The following is a 19696-nucleotide window of genomic DNA, read 5'->3' on the forward strand; positions in this document are numbered from 1 at the left end:
CGAAGTACTCCAAGCACAGTGTTCTCTCATGGCAGCTCACACAAGGACCATGAGAAGTTTTCTGTGCTCTTCGGACTCACCAGCAAAGTTGTCCTGTGGCCGTCCGAGGACTCTGGAAATGTAGCTCTCCTCAAGGAACGTACAGTGTGTTGCCCATCACTGGGCACGCACAGAGTGCCTCCGAGGGATGCACCAATGGGCCTCGAAGTTGCTCAGCCGGCCCACAGGGGTCTGGAGGTACTCAGTGAACTTGCAGGGAAAACGAGGTCTACCCGAGAGGCCTAGGAGTCCTCAGACGTGTACTTCCTTTAAAGTAAAGCATATAAGGGACTAAGAACTCATGGAAACAGCTGCATGCCTCCCTTTCTGCACGGCTACTAAGGGCCTAACCTGGAGGCAAGTTTTCACGTTGAGATTCCCTTTAGCTCTAGAGCTTGTCAGGCTGACCACCACCGCGGCCATGGAAGCCCCTGGTTTAGACAGAGCAAACTCATTTTCTCCCCAGAAGCATTCTTACAGTGTTTACAGGCCTGTCAAGAGGAGGGAAGGGCAGGCACTTTCAATGCAGCGTGAACGCTGCCTTCAAAACGGGAAAGCAAGGCTAGTTCCAGCAGGTCCCCTTTTCCAGGGGCACACTCAGCATGCACCCCTGTGGCTTCTAAGAAGTTCGAGGAGACACAGGTTACCCTGTGTTTCCTTCCCTGACTCAACTTCTCGAAGTAGGGTGTTCTGCATCATGCGAACTGCCTCAACCAAGGAACGCCGTAAGCTGCTCCTCTGGGCCTGTGGCTATTCGAAAGCCTGCAGTGCCACAGGAAGAACAGGACTTCAACTGCAGTAAGAACGCAAGCTGACTTGTTCTCGGAGGCCCGGTGACTTCAGGCAGGACGTCTTAGATGGAATGCGAAGACGAGGGTTACCCTGAGTGCAGCACAGGCTAGGGCAACGCGTAAGACTTGCACGCCGTGTGGGACGTGCCAGAACGCTGTTCTTGAACGTGTGCGAGGGCTGAGGAAATGAAGCTGCTCCAAAAGAGAGGGCAGTGCGTTTCCCTACACCCGGCATGCACAGAGGGGCTGTAAAGGGCTCCGAGTCTGGACGTTGCTTAGCTGACCCAGGTGAGCCTGGGGTACTCAAGTGTTCCTGCGGGAATAGGGTGCCCAGGCTAGCGTCCTAGGTGTCCAGAAAACTGTGCTGCCGTTCAAGGAACGCAGAGCAGAGGCCAGCGCCTCATGGAAACTGCTGCACGCCTCTGCTTCTGCACGGCAAATCAGGGCCTTACTTCCAGGCATGTGTTCATGCTGGGTGTGCCGGTAGCGATATAGCAGGGTAAGATGCTGACTTTCTCCTCGAGCAGAGTGACTTCACGTACGAGGGCCACGAAGTACTCCAAGCACAGTGTTCTCTCATGGCAGCTCACACAAGGACCATGAGAAGTTTTCTGTGCACTTCGGACTCACCAGCAAAGTTGTCCTGAGGCCGTTCGAGGACTCTGGAAATGTAGCTCTCCTCAAGGAACGTACAGTGTGTTGCCCATCACTGGGCACGCACAGAGGGCCTCCGAGGGATGCACCAATCGCCTCAAAGTTGCTCAACCGGCCCACAGGGGTCTGGAGGTGCTCAGTGAACTTGCAGGAAAACGAGGCCTACCCGAGAGGCCTAGGAGTCCTCAGACGTGTACTTCCTTTAAAGTAAAGCATATAAGGGACTAAGAACTCATGGAAACAGCTGCATGCCTCTCTTTCTGCACGGCTACTAAGGGCCTAACCTGGAGGCAAGTTTTCACGTTGAGATTCCCGTTAGCTCTAGAGCTTGTCAGGCTGACCACCACCGCGGCCATGGAAGCCCCTGGTTTAGACAGAGCAAACTCATTTTCTCCCCAGAAGCATTCTTACAGTGTTTACAGGCCTGTCAAGAGGAGGGAATGGCAGGCAGTTTCAATGCAGCCTGAACGCTGCCTTCAAAACGGGAAAGCAAGACTAGTTCTAGCAGGTCCCCTTTTCCAGGGGCACACTCAGCATGCACCCCTGTGGCTTCTAACAAGTCCGAGGAGACACAGGTTACCCTGTGTTTCCTTCCCTGACTCAACTTCTCGAAGTAGGCTGTTCTGCATCATGCGAACTGCCTCAACCAAGGAACGCCGTAAGCTGCTCCTCTGGGCCTGTGGCTATTCGAAAGCCTGCACTGCCACAGGAAGAACAGGACTTCAACTGCAGTAAGAACGCAAGCTGACTTCCTCTAGGAGGCACGGTGACTTCAGGCAGGACGTCTTAGATGGAATGCGAAGACGAGGGTTACCCTGAGTGCAGCTCAGGCTAGGGCAACGCGTAAGACTTGCACGCCGTGTGGGACGTGACAGAAAGTTGTTCGTGAACGTGTGCGAGGGCTGAGGAAATGAAGCTGCTCCAAAAGAGAGGGCAGTGCGTTTCCCTACACCCGGCATGCACAGAGGGGCTGTAACGGGCTCCGGGTCTGGACGTTGCTTAGCTGACCCAGGTGAGCCTGGGGTACTCAAGTGTTCCTGCGGGAATAGGGTGCCCAGGCTAGCGTCCTAGGTGTCCAGAAAACTGTGCTGCCGTTTAAGGAACGCAGAGCAGAGGCCAGCGCCTCATGGAAACTGCTGCACGCCTCTGCTTCTGCACGGCAAATCAGGGCCTTACTTCCAGGCATGTGTTCATGCTGGGTGTGCCGGTAGCGATATAGCAGGGTAAGATGCTGACTTTCTCCTCGAGCAGAGTGACTTCACGTACGAGGGCCTCGAAGTACTCCAAGCACAGTGTTCTCTCATGGCAGCTCACACAAGGACCATGAGAAGTTTTCTGTGCACTTCGGACTCACCAGCAAAGTTGTCCTGTGGCCGTCCGAGGACTCTGGAAATGTAGCTCTCCTCAAGGAACGTACAGTGTGTTGCCCATCCCTGGGCACGCACAGAGTGCCTCCGAGGGATGCACCAATGGGCCTCGAAGTTGCTCAGCCGGCCCACAGGGGTCTGGAGGTACTCAGTGAACTTGCAGGGAAAACGAGGTCTACCCGAGAGGCCTAGGAGTCCTCAGACGTGTACTTCCTTTAAAGTAAAGCATATAAGGGACTAAGAACTCATGGAAACAGCTGCATGCCTCCCTTTCTGCACGGCTACTAAGGGCCTAACCTGGAGGCAAGTTTTCACGTTGAGATTCCCTTTAGCTCTAGAGCTTGTCAGGCTGACCACCACCGCGGCCATGGAAGCCCCTGGTTTAGACAGAGCAAACTCATTTTCTCCCCAGAAGCATTCTTACAGTGTTTACAGGCCTGTCAAGAGGAGGGAATGGCAGGCACTTTCAATGCAGCGTGAACGCTGCCTTCAAAATGGGAAAGCAAGGCTAGTTCCAACAGGTCCCCTTTTCCAGGGGCACACTCAGCATGCACCCCTGTGGCTTCTAAGAAGTCCGAGGAGACACAGGTTACCCTGTGTTTCCTTCCCTGACTCAACTTCTCGAAGTAGGGTGTTCTGCATCATGCGAACTGCCTCAACCAAGGAACGCCGTAAGGTGCTCCTCTGGGCCTGTGGCTATTCGAAAGCCTGCAGTGCCACAGGAAGAACAGGACTTCAAGTGCAGTAAGAACGCAAGCTGACTTCCTCTAGGAGGCACGGTGACTTCAGGCAGGACGTCTTAGATGGAATGCGAAGACGAGGGTTACCCTGAGTGCAGCTCAGGCTAGGGCAACGCGTAAGACTTGCACGCCGTGTGGGACGTGCCAGAAAGGTGTTCGTGAACGTGTGCGAGGGCTGAGGAAATGAAGCTGCTCCAAAAGAGAGGGCAGTGCGTTTCCCTACACCCGGCATGCACAGAGGGGCTGTAACGGGCTCCGGGTCTGGACGTTGCTTAGCTGACCCAGGTGAGCCTGGGGTACTCAAGTGTTCCTGCGGGAATAGGGTGCCCAGGCTAGCGTCCTAGGTGTCCAGAAAACTGTGCTGCCGTTTAAGGAACGCAGAGCAGAGGCCAGCGCCTCATGGAAACTGCTGCACGCCTCTGCTTCTGCACGGCAAATCAGGGCCTTACTTCCAGGCATGTGTTCATGCTGGGTGTGCCGGTAGCGATATAGCAGGGTAAGATGCTGACTTTCTCCTCGAGCAGAGTGACTTCACGTACGAGGGCCTCGAAGTACTCCAAGCACAGTGTTCTCTCATGGCAGCTCACACAAGGACCATGAGAAGTTTTCTGTGCACTTCGGACTCACCAGCAAAGTTGTCCTGTGGCCGTCCGAGGACTCTGGAAATGTAGCTCTCCTCAAGGAACGTACAGTGTGTTGCCCATCCCTGGGCACGCACAGAGTGCCTCCGAGGGATGCACCAATGGGCCTCGAAGTTGCTCAGCCGGCCCACAGGGGTCTGGAGGTACTCAGTGAACTTGCAGGGAAAACGAGGTCTACCCGAGAGGCCTAGGAGTCCTCAGACGTGTACTTCCTTTAAAGTAAAGCATATAAGGGACTAAGAACTCATGGAAACAGCTGCATGCCTCCCTTTCTGCACGGCTACTAAGGGCCTAACCTGGAGGCAAGTTTTCACGTTGAGATTCCCTTTAGCTCTAGAGCTTGTCAGGCTGACCACCACCGCGGCCATGGAAGCCCCTGGTTTAGACAGAGCAAACTCATTTTCTCCCCAGAAGCATTCTTACAGTGTTTACAGGCCTGTCAAGAGGAGGGAATGGCAGGCACTTTCAATGCAGCGTGAACGCTGCCTTCAAAATGGGAAAGCAAGGCTAGTTCCAACAGGTCCCCTTTTCCAGGGGCACACTCAGCATGCACCCCTGTGGCTTCTAAGAAGTCCGAGGAGACACAGGTTACCCTGTGTTTCCTTACCTGACTCAACTTCTCGAAGTAGGGTGTTCTGCATCATGCGAACTGCCTCAACCAAGGAACGCCGTAAGCTGCTCCTCTGGGCCTGTGGCTATTCGAAAGCCTGCAGTGCCACAGGAAGAACAGGACTTCAAGTGCAGTAAGAACGCAAGCTGACTTCCTCTAGGAGGCACGGTGACTTCAGGCAGGACGTCTTAGATGGAATGCGAAGACGAGGGTTACCCTGAGTGCAGCTCAGGCTAGGGCAACGCGTAAGACTTGCACGCCGTGTGGGACGTGCCAGAACGGTGTTCGTGAACGTGTGCGAGGGCTGAGGAAATGAAGCTGCTCCAAAAGAGAGGGCAGTGCGTTTCCCTACACCCGGCATGCACAGAGGGGCTGTAACGGGCTCCGGGTCTGGACGTTGCTTAGCTGACCCAGGTGAGCCTGGGGTACTCAAGTGTTCCTGCGGGAATAGGGTGCCCAGGCTAGCGTCCTAGGTGTCCAGAAAACTGTGCTGCCGTTTAAGGAACGCAGAGCAGAGGCCAGCGCCTCATGGAAACTGCTGCACGCCTCTGCTTCTGCACGGCAAATCAGGGCCTTACTTCCAGGCATGTGTTCATGCTGGGTGTGCCGGTAGCGATATAGCAGGGTAAGATGCTGACTTTCTCCTCGAGCAGAGTGACTTCACGTACGAGGGCCTCGAAGTACTCCAGGCACAGTGTTCTCTCATGGCAGCTCACACAAGGACCATGAGAAGTTTTCTGTGCACTTCGGACTCACCAGCAAAGTTGTCCTGTGGCCGTCCGAGGACTCTGGAAATGTAGCTCTCCTAAAGGAACGTACAGTGTGTTGCCCATCCCTGGGCACGCACAGAGTGCCTCCGAGGGATGCACCAATGGGCCTCGAAGTTGCTCAGCCGGCCCACAGGGGTCTGGAGGTACTCAGTGAACTTGCAGGGAAAACGAGGTCTACCCGAGAGGCCTAGGAGTCCTCAGACGTGTACTTCCTTTAAAGTAAAGCATATAAGGGACTAAGAACTCATGGAAACAGCTGCATGCCTCCCTTTCTGCACGGCTACTAAGGGCCTAACCTGGAGGCAAGTTTTCACGTTGAGATTCCCTTTAGCTCTAGAGCTTGTCAGGCTGACCACCACCGCGGCCATGGAAGCCCCTGGTTTAGACAGAGCAAACTCATTTTCTCCCCAGAAGCATTCTTACAGTGTTTACAGGCCTGTCAAGAGGAGGGAATGGCAGGCACTTTCAATGCAGCGTGAACGCTGCCTTCAAAATGGGAAAGCAAGGCTAGTTCCAACAGGTCCCCTTTTCCAGGGGCACACTCAGCATGCACCCCTGTGGCTTCTAAGAAGTCCGAGGAGACACAGGTTACCCTGTGTTTCCTTCCCTGACTCAACTTCTCGAAGTAGGGTGTTCTGCATCATGCGAACTGCCTCAACCAAGGAACGCCGTAAGCTGCTCCTCTGGGCCTGTGGCTATTCGAAAGCCTGCAGTGCCACAGGAAGAACAGGACTTCAACTGCAGTAAGAACGCAAGCTGACTTCCTCTAGGAGGCACGGTGACTTCAGGCAGGACGTCTTAGATGGAATGCGAAGACGAGGGTTACCCTGAGTGCAGCTCAGGCTAGGGCAACGCGTAAGACTTGCACGCCGTGTGGGACGTGCCAGAACGGTGTTCGTGAACGTGTGCGAGGGCTGAGGAAATGAAGCTGCTCCAAAAGAGAGGGCAGTGCGTTTCCCTACACCCGGCATGCACAGAGGGGCTGTAACGGGCTCCGGGTCTGGACGTTGCTTAGCTGAACCAGGTGAGCCTGGGGTACTCAAGTGTTCCTGCGGGAATAGGGTGCCCAGGCTAGCGTCCTAGGTGTCCAGAAAACTGTGCTGCCGTTTAAGGAACGCAGAGCAGAGGCCAGCGCCTCATGGAAACTGCTGCACGCCTCTGCTTCTGCACGGCAAATCAGGGCCTTACTTCCAGGCATGTGTTCATGCTGGGTGTGCCGGTAGCGATATAGCAGGGTAAGATGCTGACTTTCTCCTCGAGCAGAGTGACTTCACGTACGAGGGCCTCGAAGTACTCCAAGCACAGTGTTCTCTCATGGCAGCTCACACAAGGACCATGAGAAGTTTTCTGTGCACTTCGGACTCACCAGCAAAGTTGTCCTGTGGCCGTCCGAGGACTCTGGAAATGTAGCTCTCCTCAAGGAACGTACAGTGTGTTGCCCATCCCTGGGCACGCACAGAGTGCCTCCGAGGGATGCACCAATGGGCCTCGAAGTTGCTCAGCCGGCCCACAGGGGTCTGGAGGTACTCAGTGAACTTGCAGGGAAAACGAGGTCTACCCGAGAGGCCTAGGAGTCCTCAGACGTGTACTTCCTTTAAAATAAAGCATATAAGGGACTAAGAACTCATGGAAACAGCTGCATGCCTCCCTTTCTTCACGGCTACTAAGGGCCTAACCTGGAGGCAAGTTTTCACGTTGAGATTCCCTTTAGCTCTAGAGCTTGTCAGGCTGACCACCACCGCGGCCATGGAAGCCCCTGGTTTAGACAGAGCAAACTCATTTTCTCCCCAGAAGCATTCTTACAGTGTTTACAGGCCTGTCAAGAGGAGGGAATGGCAGGCACTTTCAATGCAGCGTGAACGCTGCCTTCAAAATGGGAAAGCAAGGCTAGTTCCAACAGGTCCCCTTTTCCAGGGGCACACTCAGCATGCACCCCTGTGGCTTCTAAGAAGTCCGAGGAGACACAGGTTACCCTGTGTTTCCTTCCCTGACTCAACTTCTCGAAGTAGGGTGTTCTGCATCATGCGAACTGCCTCAACCAAGGAACGCCGTAAGCTGCTCCTCTGGGCCTGTGGCTATTCGAAAGCCTGCAGTGCCACAGGAAGAACAGGACTTCAAGTGCAGTAAGAACGCAAGCTGACTTGTTCTCGGAGGCCCGGTGACTTCAGGCAGGACGTCTTAGATGGAATGCGAAGACGAGGGTTACCCTGAGTGCAGCTCAGGCTAGGGCAACGCGTAAGACTTGCACGCCGTGTGGGACGTGCCAGAACGGTGTTCGTGAACGTGTGCGAGGGCTGAGGAAATGAAGCTGCTCCAAAAGAGAGGGCAGTGCGTTTCCCTACACCCGGCATGCACAGAGGGGCTGTAACGGGCTCCGGGTCTGGACGTTGCTTAGCTGACCCAGGTGAGCCTGGGGTACTCAAGTGTTCCTGCGGGAATAGGGTGCCCAGGCTAGCGTCCTAGGTGTCCAGAAAACTGTGCTGCCGTTTAAGGAACGCAGAGCAGAGGCCAGCGCCTCATGGAAACTGCTGCACGCCTCTGCTTCTGCACGGCAAATCAGGGCCTTACTTCCAGGCATGTGTTCATGCTGGGTGTGCCGGAAGCGATATAGCAGGGTAAGATGCTGACTTTCTCCTCGAGCAGAGTGACTTCACGTACGAGGGCCTCGAAGTACTCCAAGCACAGTGTTCTCTCATGGCAGCTCACACAAGGACCATGAGAAGTTTTCTGTGCTCTTCGGACTCACCAGCAATGTTGTCCTGAGGCTGTTCGAGGACTCTGGAAATGTAGCTCTCCTCAAGGAACGTACAGTGTGTTGCCCATCACTGGGCACGCACAGAGGGCCTCCGAGGGATGCACCAATGGGCCTCGAAGTTGCTCAGCCGGCCCACAGGGTTCTGGAGGTGCTCAGTGAACTTGCAGGAAAACGAGGCCTACCCGAGAGGCCTAGGAGTCCTCAGACGTGTAGTTCCTTTAAAATAAAGCATATAAGGGACTAAGAACTCATGGAAACAGCTGCATGCCTCCCTTTCTGCACGGCTACTAAGGGCCTAACCTGGAGGCACGTTTTCACGTTGAGATTCCCTTTAGCTCTAGAGCTTGTCAGGCTGACCACCACCGCGGCCATGGAAGCCCCTGGTTTAGACAGAGCAAACTCATTTTCTCCCCAGAAGCATTCTTACAGTGTTTACAGGCCTGTCAAGAGGAGGGAATGGCAGGCAGTTTCAATGCAGCGTGAACGCTGCTTTCAAAATGGGAAAGCAAGGCTAGTTCCAGCAGGTCCCCTTTTCCAGGGGCACACTCAGCATGCAGCCCTGTGGCTTCTAACAAGTCCGAGGAGACACAGGTTACCCTGTGTTTCCTTCCCTGACTCAACTTCTCGAAGTAGGGTGTTCTGCATCATGCGAACTGCCTCAACCAAGGAACGCCGTAAGGTGCTCCTCTGGGCCTGTGGCTATTCGAAAGCCTGCAGTGCCACAGGAAGAACAGGACTTCAACTGCAGTAAGAACGCAAGCTGACTTGTTCTCGGAGGCCCGGTGACTTCAGGCAGGACGTCTTATATGGAATGCGAAGACGAGGGTTACCCTGAGTGCAGCTCAGGCTAGGGCAACGCGTAAGACTTGCACGCCGTGTGGGACGTGCCAGAACGCTGTTCGTGAACGTGTGCGAGGGCTGAGGAAATGAAGCTGCTCCAAAAGAGAGGGCAGTGCGTTTCCCTACACCCGGCATGCACAGAGGGGCTGTAACGGGCTCCGGGTCTGGACGTTGCTTAGCTGACCCAGGTGAGCCTGGGGTACTCAAGTGTTCCTGCGGGAATAGGGTGCCCAGGCTAGCGTCCTAGGTGTCCAGAAAACTGTGCTGCCGTTCAAGGAACGCAGAGCAGAGGCCAGCGCCTCATGGAAACTGCTGCACGCCTCTGCTTCTGCACGGCAAATCAGGGCCTTACTTCCAGGCATGTGTTCATGCTGGGTGTGCCGGTAGCGATATAGCAGGGTAAGATGCTGACTTTCTCCTCGAGCAGAGTGACTTCACGTACGAGGGCCTCGAAGTACTCCAAGCACAGTGTTCTCTCATGGCAGCTCACACAAGGACCATGAGAAGTTTTCTCTGCACTTCGGACTCATCAGCAAAGTTGTCCTGAGGCCGTTCGAGGACTCTGGAAATGTAGCTCTCCTCAAGGAACGTACAGTGTGTTGCCCATCACTGGGCACGCACAGAGGGCCTCCGAGGGATGCACCAATGGGCCTCGAAGTTGCTCAGCCGGCCCACAGGGGTCTGGAGGTACTCAGTGAACATGCAGGGAAAACGAGGCCTACCCAAGAGGCCTAGGAGTCCTCAGACGTGTACTTCCTTTAAAGTAAAGCATATAAGGGACAAAGAACTCATGGAAACAGCTGCATGCCTCCCTTTCTGCACGGCTACTAAGGGCCTAACCTGGAGGCAAGTTTTCACGTTGAGATTCCCTTTAGCTCTAGAGCTTGTCAGGCTGACCACCACCGCGGCCATGGAAGCCCCTGGTTTAGACAGAGCAAACTCATTTTCTCCCCAGAAGCATTCTTACAGTGTTTACAGGCCTGTCAAGAGGAGGGAATGGCAGTCAGTTTCAATGCAGCGTGAACGCGGCCTTCAAAATGGGAAAGCAAGGCTAGTTCCAGCAGGTCCCCTTTTCCAGGGGCACACTCAGCATGCAGCCCTGTGGCTTCTAACAAGTCCGAGGAGACACAGGTTACCCTGTGTTTCCTTCCCTGACTCAACTTCTCGAAGTAGGGTGTTCTGCATCATGCGAACTGCCTCAACCAAGGAACGCCGTAAGCTGCTCCTCTGGGCCTGTGGCTATTCGAAAGCCTGCAGTGCCACAGGAAGAACAGGACTTCAACTGCAGTAAGAACGCAAGCTGACTTCCTCTAGGAGGCACGGTGACTTCAGGCAGGACGTCTTAGGTGGAATGCGAAGACTAGGGTTACCCTGAGTGCAGCTCAGGCTAGGGCAACGCGTAAGACTTGCACGCCGTGTGGGACGTGCCAGAACGGTGTTCGTGAACGTGTGCGAGGGCGGAGGAAATGAAGCTGCTCCAAAAGAGAGGGCAGTGCGTTTCCCTACACCCGGCATGCACAGAGGGGCTGTAACGGGCTCCGGGTCTGGACGTTGCTTAGCTGACCCAGGTGAGCCTGGGGTACTCAAGTGTTCCTGCGGGAATAGGGTGCCCAGGCTAGCGTCCTAGGTGTCCAGAAAACTGTGCTGCCGTTCAAGGAACGCAGAGCAGAGGCCAGCGCCTCATGGAAACTGCTGCACGCCTCTGCTTCTGCACGGCAAATCAGGGCCTTACTTCCAGGCATGTGTTCATGCTGGGTGTGCCGGTAGCGATATAGCAGGGTAAGATGCTGACTTTCTCCTCGAGCAGAGTGACTTCACGTACGAGGGCCACGAAGTACTCCAAGCACAGTGTTCTCTCATGGCAGCTCACACAAGGACCATGAGAAGTTTTCTGTGCACTTCGGACTCACCAGCAAAGTTGTCCTGAGGCCGTTCGAGGACTCTGGAAATGTAGCTCTCCTCAAGGATCGTACAGTGTGTTGCCCATCACTGGGCACGCACAGAGGGCCTCCGAGGGATGCACCAATGGGCCTCGAACTTGCTCAACCGGCCCACAGGGGTCTGGAGGTACTCAGTGAACTTGCAGGAAAACGAGGCCTACCCGAGAGGCCTAGGAGTCCTCAGACGTGTACTTCCTTTAAAATAAAGCATATAAGGGAGTAAGAACTCATGGAAACAGCTGCATGCCTCCCTTTCTGCACGGCTACTAAGGGCCTAACCTGGAGGCAAGTTTTCACGTTGAGATTCCCTTTAGCTCTAGAGCTTGTCAGGCTGACCACCACCGCGGCCATGGAAGCCCCTGGTTTAGACAGAGCAAACTCATTTTCTCCCCAGAAGCATTCTTACAGTGTTTACAGGCCTGTCAAGAGGAGGGAATGGCAGGCACTTTCAATGCAGCGTGAACGCTGCCTTCAAAATGGGAAAGCAAGGCTAGTTCCAACAGGTCCCCTTTTCCAGGGGCACACTCAGCATGCACCCCTGTGGCTTCTAAGAAGTCCGAGGAGACACAGGTTACCCTGTGTTTCCTTCCCTGACTCAACTTCTCGAAGTAGGGTGTTCTGCATCATGCGAACTGCCTCAACCAAGGAACGCCGTAAGCTGCTCCTCTGGGCCTGTGGCTATTCGAAAGCCTGCAGTGCCACAGGAAGAACAGGACTTCAACTGCAGTAAGAACGCAAGCTGACTTGTTCTCGGAGGCCCGGTGACTTCAGGCAGGACGTCTTATATGGAATGCGAAGACGAGGGTTACCCTGAGTGCAGCACAGGCTAGGGCAACGCGTAAGACTTGCACGCCGTGTGGGACGTGCCAGAACGGTGTTCGTGAACGTGTGCGAGGGCTGAGGAAATGAAGCTGCTCCAAAAGAGAGGGCAGTGCGTTTCCCTACACCCGGCATGCACAGAGGGGCTGTAACGGGCTCCGGGTCTGGACGTTGCTTAGCTGACCCAGGTGAGCCTGGGGTACTCAAGTGTTCCTGCGGGAATAGGGTGCCCAGGCTAGCGTCCTAGGTGTCCAGAAAACTGTGCTGCCGTTTAAGGAACGCAGAGCAGAGGCCAGCGCCTCATGGAAACTGCTGCACGCCTCTGCTTCTGCACGGCAAATCAGGGCCTTACTTCCAGGCATGTGTTCATGCTGGGTGTGCCGGTAGCGATATAGCAGGGTAAGATGCTGACTTTCTCCTCGAGCAGAGTGACTTCACGTACGAGGGCCTCGAAGTACTCCAAGCACAGTGTTCTCTCATGGCAGCTCACACAAGGACCATGAGAAGTTTTCTCTGCACTTCGGACTCATCAGCAAAGTTGTCCTGAGGCCGTTCGAGGACTCTGGAAATGTAGCTCTCCTCAAGGAACGTACAGTGTGTTGCCCATCACTGGGCACGCACAGAGGGCCTCCGAGGGATGCACCAATGGGCCTCGAAGTTGCTCAGCCGGCCCACAGGGGTCTGGAGGTACTCAGTGAACATGCAGGGAAAACGAGGCCTACCCGAGAGGCCTAGGAGTCCTCAGACGTGTACTTCCTTTAAAGTAAAGCATATAAGGGACTAAGAACTCATGGAAACAGCTGCATGCCTCCCTTTCTGCACGGCTACTAAGGGCCTAACCTGGAGGCAAGTTTTCACGTTGAGATTCCCTTTAGCTCTAGAGCTTGTCAGGCTGACCACCACCGCGGCCATGGAAGCCCCTGGTTTAGACAGAGCAAACTCATTTTCTCCCCAGAAGCATTCTTACAGTGTTTACAGGCCTGTCAAGAGGAGGGAATGGCAGGCACTTTCAATGCAGCGTGAACGCTGCCTTCAAAATGGGAAAGCAAGGCTAGTTCCAACAGGTCCCCTTTTCCAGGGGCACACTCAGCATGCACCCCTGTGGCTTCTAAGAAGTCCGAGGAGACACAGGTTACCCTGTGTTTCCTTCCCTGACTCAACTTCTCGAAGTAGGGTGTTCTGCATCATGCGAACTGCCTCAACCAAGGAACGCCGTAAGCTGCTCCTCTGGACCTGTGGCTATTCGAAAGCCTGCAGTGCCACAGGAAGAACAGGACTTCAACTGCAGTAAGAACGCAAGCTGACTTGTTCTCGGAGGCCCGGTGACTTCAGGCAGGACGTCTTATATGGAATGCGAAGACGAGGGTTACCCTGAGTGCAGCACAGGCTAGGGCAACGCGTAAGACTTGCACGCCGTGTGGGACGTGCCAGAACGGTGTTCGTGAACGTGTGCGAGGGCTGAGGAAATGAAGCTGCTCCAAAAGAGAGGGCAGTGCGTTTCCCTACACCCGGCATGCACAGAGGGGCTGTAACGGGCTCCGGGTCTGGACGTTGCTTAGCTGACCCAGGTGAGCCTGGGGTACTCAAGTGTTCCTGCGGGAATAGGGTGCCCAGGCTAGCGTCCTAGGTGTCCAGAAAACTGTGCTGCCGTTCAAGGAACGCAGAGCAGAGGCCAGCGCCTCATGGAAACTGCTGCACGCCTCTGCTTCTGCACGGCAAATCAGGGCCTTACTTCCAGGCATGTGTTCATGCTGGGTGTGCCGGTAGCGATATAGCAGGGTAAGATGCTGACTTTCTCCTCGAGCAGAGTGACTTCACGTACGAGGGCCTCGAAGTGCTCCAAGCACAGTGTTCTCTCATGGCAGCTCACACAAGGACCATGAGAAGTTTTCTGTGCACTTCGGACTCACCAGCAAAGTTGTCCTGTGGCCGTCCGAGGACTCTGGAAATGTAGCTCTCCTCAAGGAACGTACAGTGTGTTGCCCATCCCTGGGCACGCACAGAGTGCCTCCGAGGGATGCACCAATGGGCCTCGAAGTTGCTCAGCCGGCCCACAGGGGTCTGGAGGTACTCAGTGAAGTTGCAGGGAAAACGAGGTCTACCCGAGAGGCCTAGGAGTCCTCAGACGTGTACTTCCTTTAAAGTAAAGCATATAAGGGACTAAGAACTCATGGAAACAGCTGCATGCCTCCCTTTCTGCACCCCTACTAAGGGCCTAACCTGGAGGCAAGTTTTCACGTTGAGATTCCCTTTAGCTCTAGAGCTTGTCAGGCTGACCACCACCGCGGCCATGGAAGCCCCTGGTTTAGACAGAGCAAACTCATTTTCTCCCCAGAAGCATTCTTACAGTGTTTACAGGCCTGTCAAAAGGAGGGAATGGCAGGCACTTTCAATGCAGCGTGAACGCTGCCTTCAAAATGGGAAAGCAAGGCTAGTTCCAGCAGGTCCCCTTTTCCAGGGGCACACTCAGCATGCACCCCTGTGGCTTCTAAGAAGTCCGAGGAGACACAGGTTACCCTGTGTTTCCTTCCCTGACTCAACTTCTCGAAGTAGGGTGTTCTGCATCATGCGAACTGCCTCAACCAAGGAACGCCGTAAGGTGCTCCTCTGGGCCTGTGGCTATTCGAAAGCCTGCAGTGCCACAGGAAGAACAGGACTTCAACTGCAGTAAGAACGCAAGCTGACTTCCTCTAGGAGGCACGGTGACTTCAGGCAGGACGTCTTAGATGGAATGCGAAGACGAGGGTTACCCTGAGTGCAGCTCAGGCTAGGGCAACGCGTAAGACTTGCACGCCGTGTTGGACGTGCCAGAACGGTGTTCGTGAACGTGTGCGAGGGCTGAGGAAATGAAGCTGCTCCAAAAGAGAGGGCAGTGCGTTTCCCTACACCCGGCATGCACAGAGGGGCTGTAACGGGCTCCGGGTCTGGACGTTGCTTAGCTGACCCAGGTGAGCCTGGGGTACTCAAGTGTTCCTGCGGGAATAGGGTGCCCAGGCTAGCGTCCTAGGTGTCCAGAAAACTGTGCTGCCGTTCAAGGAACGCAGAGCAGAGGCCAGCGCCTCATGGAAACTGCTGCACGCCTCTGCTTCTGCACGGCAAATCAGGGCCTTACTTCCAGGCATGTGTTTATGCTGGGTGTGCCGGTAGCGATATAGCAGGGTAAGATGCTGACTTTCTCCTCGAGCAGAGTGACTTCACGTACAAGGGCCTCGAAGTACTCCAAGCACAGTGTTCTCTCATGGCAGCTCACACAAGGACCATGAGAAGTTTTCTCTGCACTTCGGACTCATCAGCAAAGTTGTCCTGATGCCGTTCGAGGACTCTGGAAATGTAGCTCTCCTCAAGGAACGTACAGTGTGTTGCCCATCACTGGGCACGCACAGAGGGCCTCCGAGGGATGCACCAATGGGCCTCGAAGTTGCTCAACCGGCCCACAGAGGTCTGGAGGTACTCAGTGATCATGCAGGGAAAACGAGACCTACCCGAGAGGCCTAGGAGTCCTCAGACGTGTACTTCCTTTAAAGTAAAGCATATAAGGGACTAAGAACTCATGGAAACAGCTGCATGCCTCTCTTTCTGCACGGCTACTAAGGGCCTAACCTGGAGGCAAGTTTTCACGTTGAGATTCCCTTTAGCTCTAGAGCTTGTCAGGCTGACAACCACCGCGGCCATGGAAGACCCTGGTTTAGACAGAGCAAACTCATTTTCTCCCCAGAAGCATTCTTACAGTGTTTACAGGCCTGTCAAGAGGAGGGAATGGCAGGCAGTTTCAATGCAGCCTGAACGCTGCCTTCAAAACGGGAAAGCAAGGCTAGTTCCAGCAGGTCCCCTTTACCAGGGGCACACTCAGCATGCACCCCTGTGGCTTCTAACAAGTCCGAGGAGACACAGGTTACCCTGTGTTTCCTTCCCTGACTCAACTTCTCGAAGTAGGGTGTTCTGCATCATGCGAACTGCCTCAACCAAGGAACGCCGTAAGCTGCTCCTCTGGGCCTGTGGCTATTCGAAAGCCTGCAGTGCCACAGGAAGAACAGGACTTCAACTGCAGTAAGAACGCAAGCTGACTTGTTCTCGGAGGCCCGGTGACTTCAGGCAGGACGTCTTATATGGAATGCGAAGACGAGGGTTACCCTGAGTGCAGCTCAGGCTACGGCAACGCGTAAGACTTGCACGCCGTGTGGGACGTGCCAGAACGCTGTTCGTGAAAGTGTGCGAGGGCTGAGGAAATGAAGCTGCTCCAAAAGAGAGGGCAGTGCGTTTCCCTACACCCGGCATGCACAGAGGGGCTGTAACGGGCTCCGGGTCTGGACGTTGCTTAGCTGACCCAGGTGAGCCTGGGGTACTCAAGTGTTCCTGCGGGAATAGGGTGCCCAGGCTACCGTTCTAGGTCTCCAGAAAACTGTGCTGCCGTTCAAGGAACGCAGAGCAGAGGCCAGCGCTTCATGGAAACTGCTGCACGCCTCTGCTTCTGCACGGCAAATCAGGGCCTTACTTCCAGGCATGTGTTCATGCTGGGTGTGCCGGTAGCGATATAGCAGGGTAAGATGCTGACTTTCTCCTCGAGCAGAGTGACTTCACGTACGAGGGCCTCGAAGTGCTCCAAGCACAGTGTTCTCTCATGGCAGCTCACACAATGACCATGAGAAGTTTTCTGTGCACTTCGGACTCACCAGGAAAGTTGTCCTGAGGCCGTTCGAGGACTCTGGAAATGTAGCTCTCCTCAAGGAACGTACAGTGTGTTGCCCATCACTGGGCACGCACAGAGGGCCTCCGAGGGATGCACCAATGGGCCTCCAAGTTGCTCAGCCGGCCCACAGGGGTCTGGAGATACTCAGTGAACTTGCAGGGAAAACGAGGCCTACCCGAGAGGCCTAGGAGTCCTCAGACGTGTACTTCCTTTAAAGTAAAGCATATAAGGGACTAAGAACTCATGGAAACAGCTGCATGCCTCCCTTTCTGCACGGCTACTAAGGGCCTAACCTGGAGGCAAGTTTTCACGTTGAGATTCCCTTTAGCTCTAGAGCTTGTCAGGCTGACCACCACCGCGGCCATGGAAGCCCCTGGTTTAGACAGAGCAAACTCATTTTCTCCCCAGAAGCATTCTTACAGTGTTTACGGGCCTGTCAAGAGGAGGGAAGGGTAGGCACTTTCAATGCAGCGTGAACGCTGCCTTCAAAATGGGAAAGCAAGGCTAGTTCCAACAGGTCCCCTTTTCCAGGGGCACACTCAGCATGCACCCCTGTGGCTTCTAAGAAGTCCGAGGAGACACAGGTTACCCTGTGTTTCCTTCCCTGACTCAACTTCTCGAAGTAGATTGTTCTGCATCATGCGAACTGCCTCAACCAAGGAACGCCGTAAGCTGCTCCTCTGGGCATGTGGCTATTCGAAAGCCTGCAGTGCCACAGGAAGAACAGGACTTCAACTGCAGTAAGAACGCAAGCTGACTTCCTCTAGGAGGCACGGTGACTTCAGGCAGGACGTCTTAGGTGGAATGCGAAGACGAGGGTTACCCTGAGTGCAGCTCAGGCTAGGGCAACGCGTAAGACTTCCACGCCGTGTGGGACGTGCCAGAACGGTGTTCGTGAACGTGTGCGAGGGCGGAGGAAATGAAGCTGCTCCAAAAGAGAGGGCAGTGCTTTTCCCTACACCCGGCATGCACAGAGGGGCTGTAACGGGCTCCGGGTCTGGACGTTGCTTAGCTGACCCAGGTGAGCTTGGGGTACTCAAGTGTTCCTGCGGGAATAGGGTGCCCAGGCTAGCGTCCTAGGTGTCCAGAAAACTGTGGTGCCGTTCAAGGAACGCAGAGCAGAGGCCAGCGCCTCATGGAAACTGCTGCACGCCTCTGCTTCTGCACGGCAAATCAGGGCCTTACTTCCAGGCATGTGTTCATGCTGGGTGTGCCGGTATCGATATAGCAGGGTAAGATGCTGACTTTCTCCTCGAGCAGAGTGACTTCACGTACGAGGGCCTCGAAGTACTCCAAGCACAGTGTTCTCTCATGGCAGCTCACACAAGGACCATGAGAAGTTTTCTGTGCACTTCGGACTCACCAGCAAAGTTGTCCTGAGGCCGTTCGAGGACTCTGGAAATGTAGCTCTCCTCAAGGATCGTACAGTGTGTTGCCCATCACTGGGCACGCACAGAGGGCCTCCGAGGGATGCACCAATAGGCCTCGAAGTTGCTCAACCGGCCCACAGGGGTCTGGAGGTGCTCAGTGAACTTGCAGGAAAACGAGGCCTACCCGAGAGGCCTAGGAGTCCTCAGACGTGTACTTCCTTTAAAATAAAGCATATAAGGGAGTAAGAACTCATGGAAACAGCTGCATGCCTCCCTTTCTGCACGGCTACTAAGGGCCTAACCTGGAGGCAAGTTTTCACGTTGAGATTCCCTTTAGCTCTAGAGCTTGTCAGGCTGACCACCACCGCGGCCATGGAAGCCCCTGGTTTAGACAGAGCCAACTCATTTTCTCCCCAGAAGCATTCTTACAGTGTTTACAGGCCTGTCAAGAGGAGGGAATGGCAGGCACTTTCAATGCAGCGTGAACGCTGCCTTCAAAATGGGAAAGCAAGGCTAGTTCCAGCAGGTCCCCTTTTCCAGGGGCACACTCAGCATGCACCCCTGTGGCTTCTAACAAGTCCGAGGAGACACAGGTTACCCTGTGTTTCCTTCCCTGACTCAACTTCTCGAAGTAGGGTGTTCTGCATCATGCGAACTGCCTCAACCAAGGAACGCCGTAAGGTGCTCCTCTGGGCCTGTGGCTATTCGAAAGCCTGCAGTGCCACAGGAAGAACAGGACTTCAACTGCAGTAAGAACGCAAGCTGACTTCCTCTAGGAGGCACGGTGACTTCAGGCAGGACGTCTTAGATGGAATGCGAAGACGAGGGTTACCCTGAGTGCAGCTCAGGCTAGGGCAACGCGTAAGACTTGCACGCCGTGTGGGACGTGCCAGAACGGTGTTCGTGAACGTGTGCGAGGGCTGAGGAAATGAAGCTGCTCCAAAAGAGAGGGCAGTGCGTTTCCCTACACCCGGCATGCACAGAGGGGCTGTAACGGGCTCCGGGTCTGGACGTTGCTTAGCTGACCCAGGTGAGCCTGGGGTACTCAAGTGTTCCTGCGGGAATAGGGTGCCCAGGCTAGCGTCCTAGGTGTCCAGAAAACTGTGCTGCCGTTTAAGGAACGCAGAGCAGAGGCCAGCGCCTCATGGAAACTGCTGCACGCCTCTGCTTCTGCACGGCAAATCAGGGCCTTACTTCCAGGCATGTGTTCATGCTGGGTGTGCCGGTAGCGATATAGCAGGGTAAGATGCTGACTTTCTCCTCGAGCAGAGTGACTTCACGTACGAGGGCCTCGAAGTACTCCAAGCACAGTGTTCTCTCATGGCAGCTCACACAAGGACCATGAGAAGTTTCCTGTGCACTTCGGACTCACCAGCAATGTTGTCCTGAGGCCGTTCGAGGACTCTGGAAATGTAGCTCTCCTCAAGGAACGTACAGTGTGTTGCCCATCACTGGGCATGCACAGAGGGCCTCCGAGGGATGCACCAATGGGCCTCGAAGTTGCTCAGCCGGCTCACAGGGGTCTGGAGGTACTCAGTGAACTTGCAGGGAAAACCAGGCCTACCCGAGATGCCGAGGAGTCCTCAGACGTGTACTTCCTTTAAAGTAAAGCATATAAGGGACTAAGAACTCATGGAAACAGCTGCATGCCTCCCTTTCTGCACGGCTACTAA

Source organism: Delphinapterus leucas, chromosome 12 (assembly GCF_059928025.1).
Source record: "Delphinapterus leucas isolate spDelLeu-1000000601 "Yukka" chromosome 12, BTC_Dleu_Yukka2, whole genome shotgun sequence".
In the NCBI taxonomy this organism is placed as follows: Eukaryota; Metazoa; Chordata; class Mammalia; order Artiodactyla; family Monodontidae; genus Delphinapterus; species Delphinapterus leucas.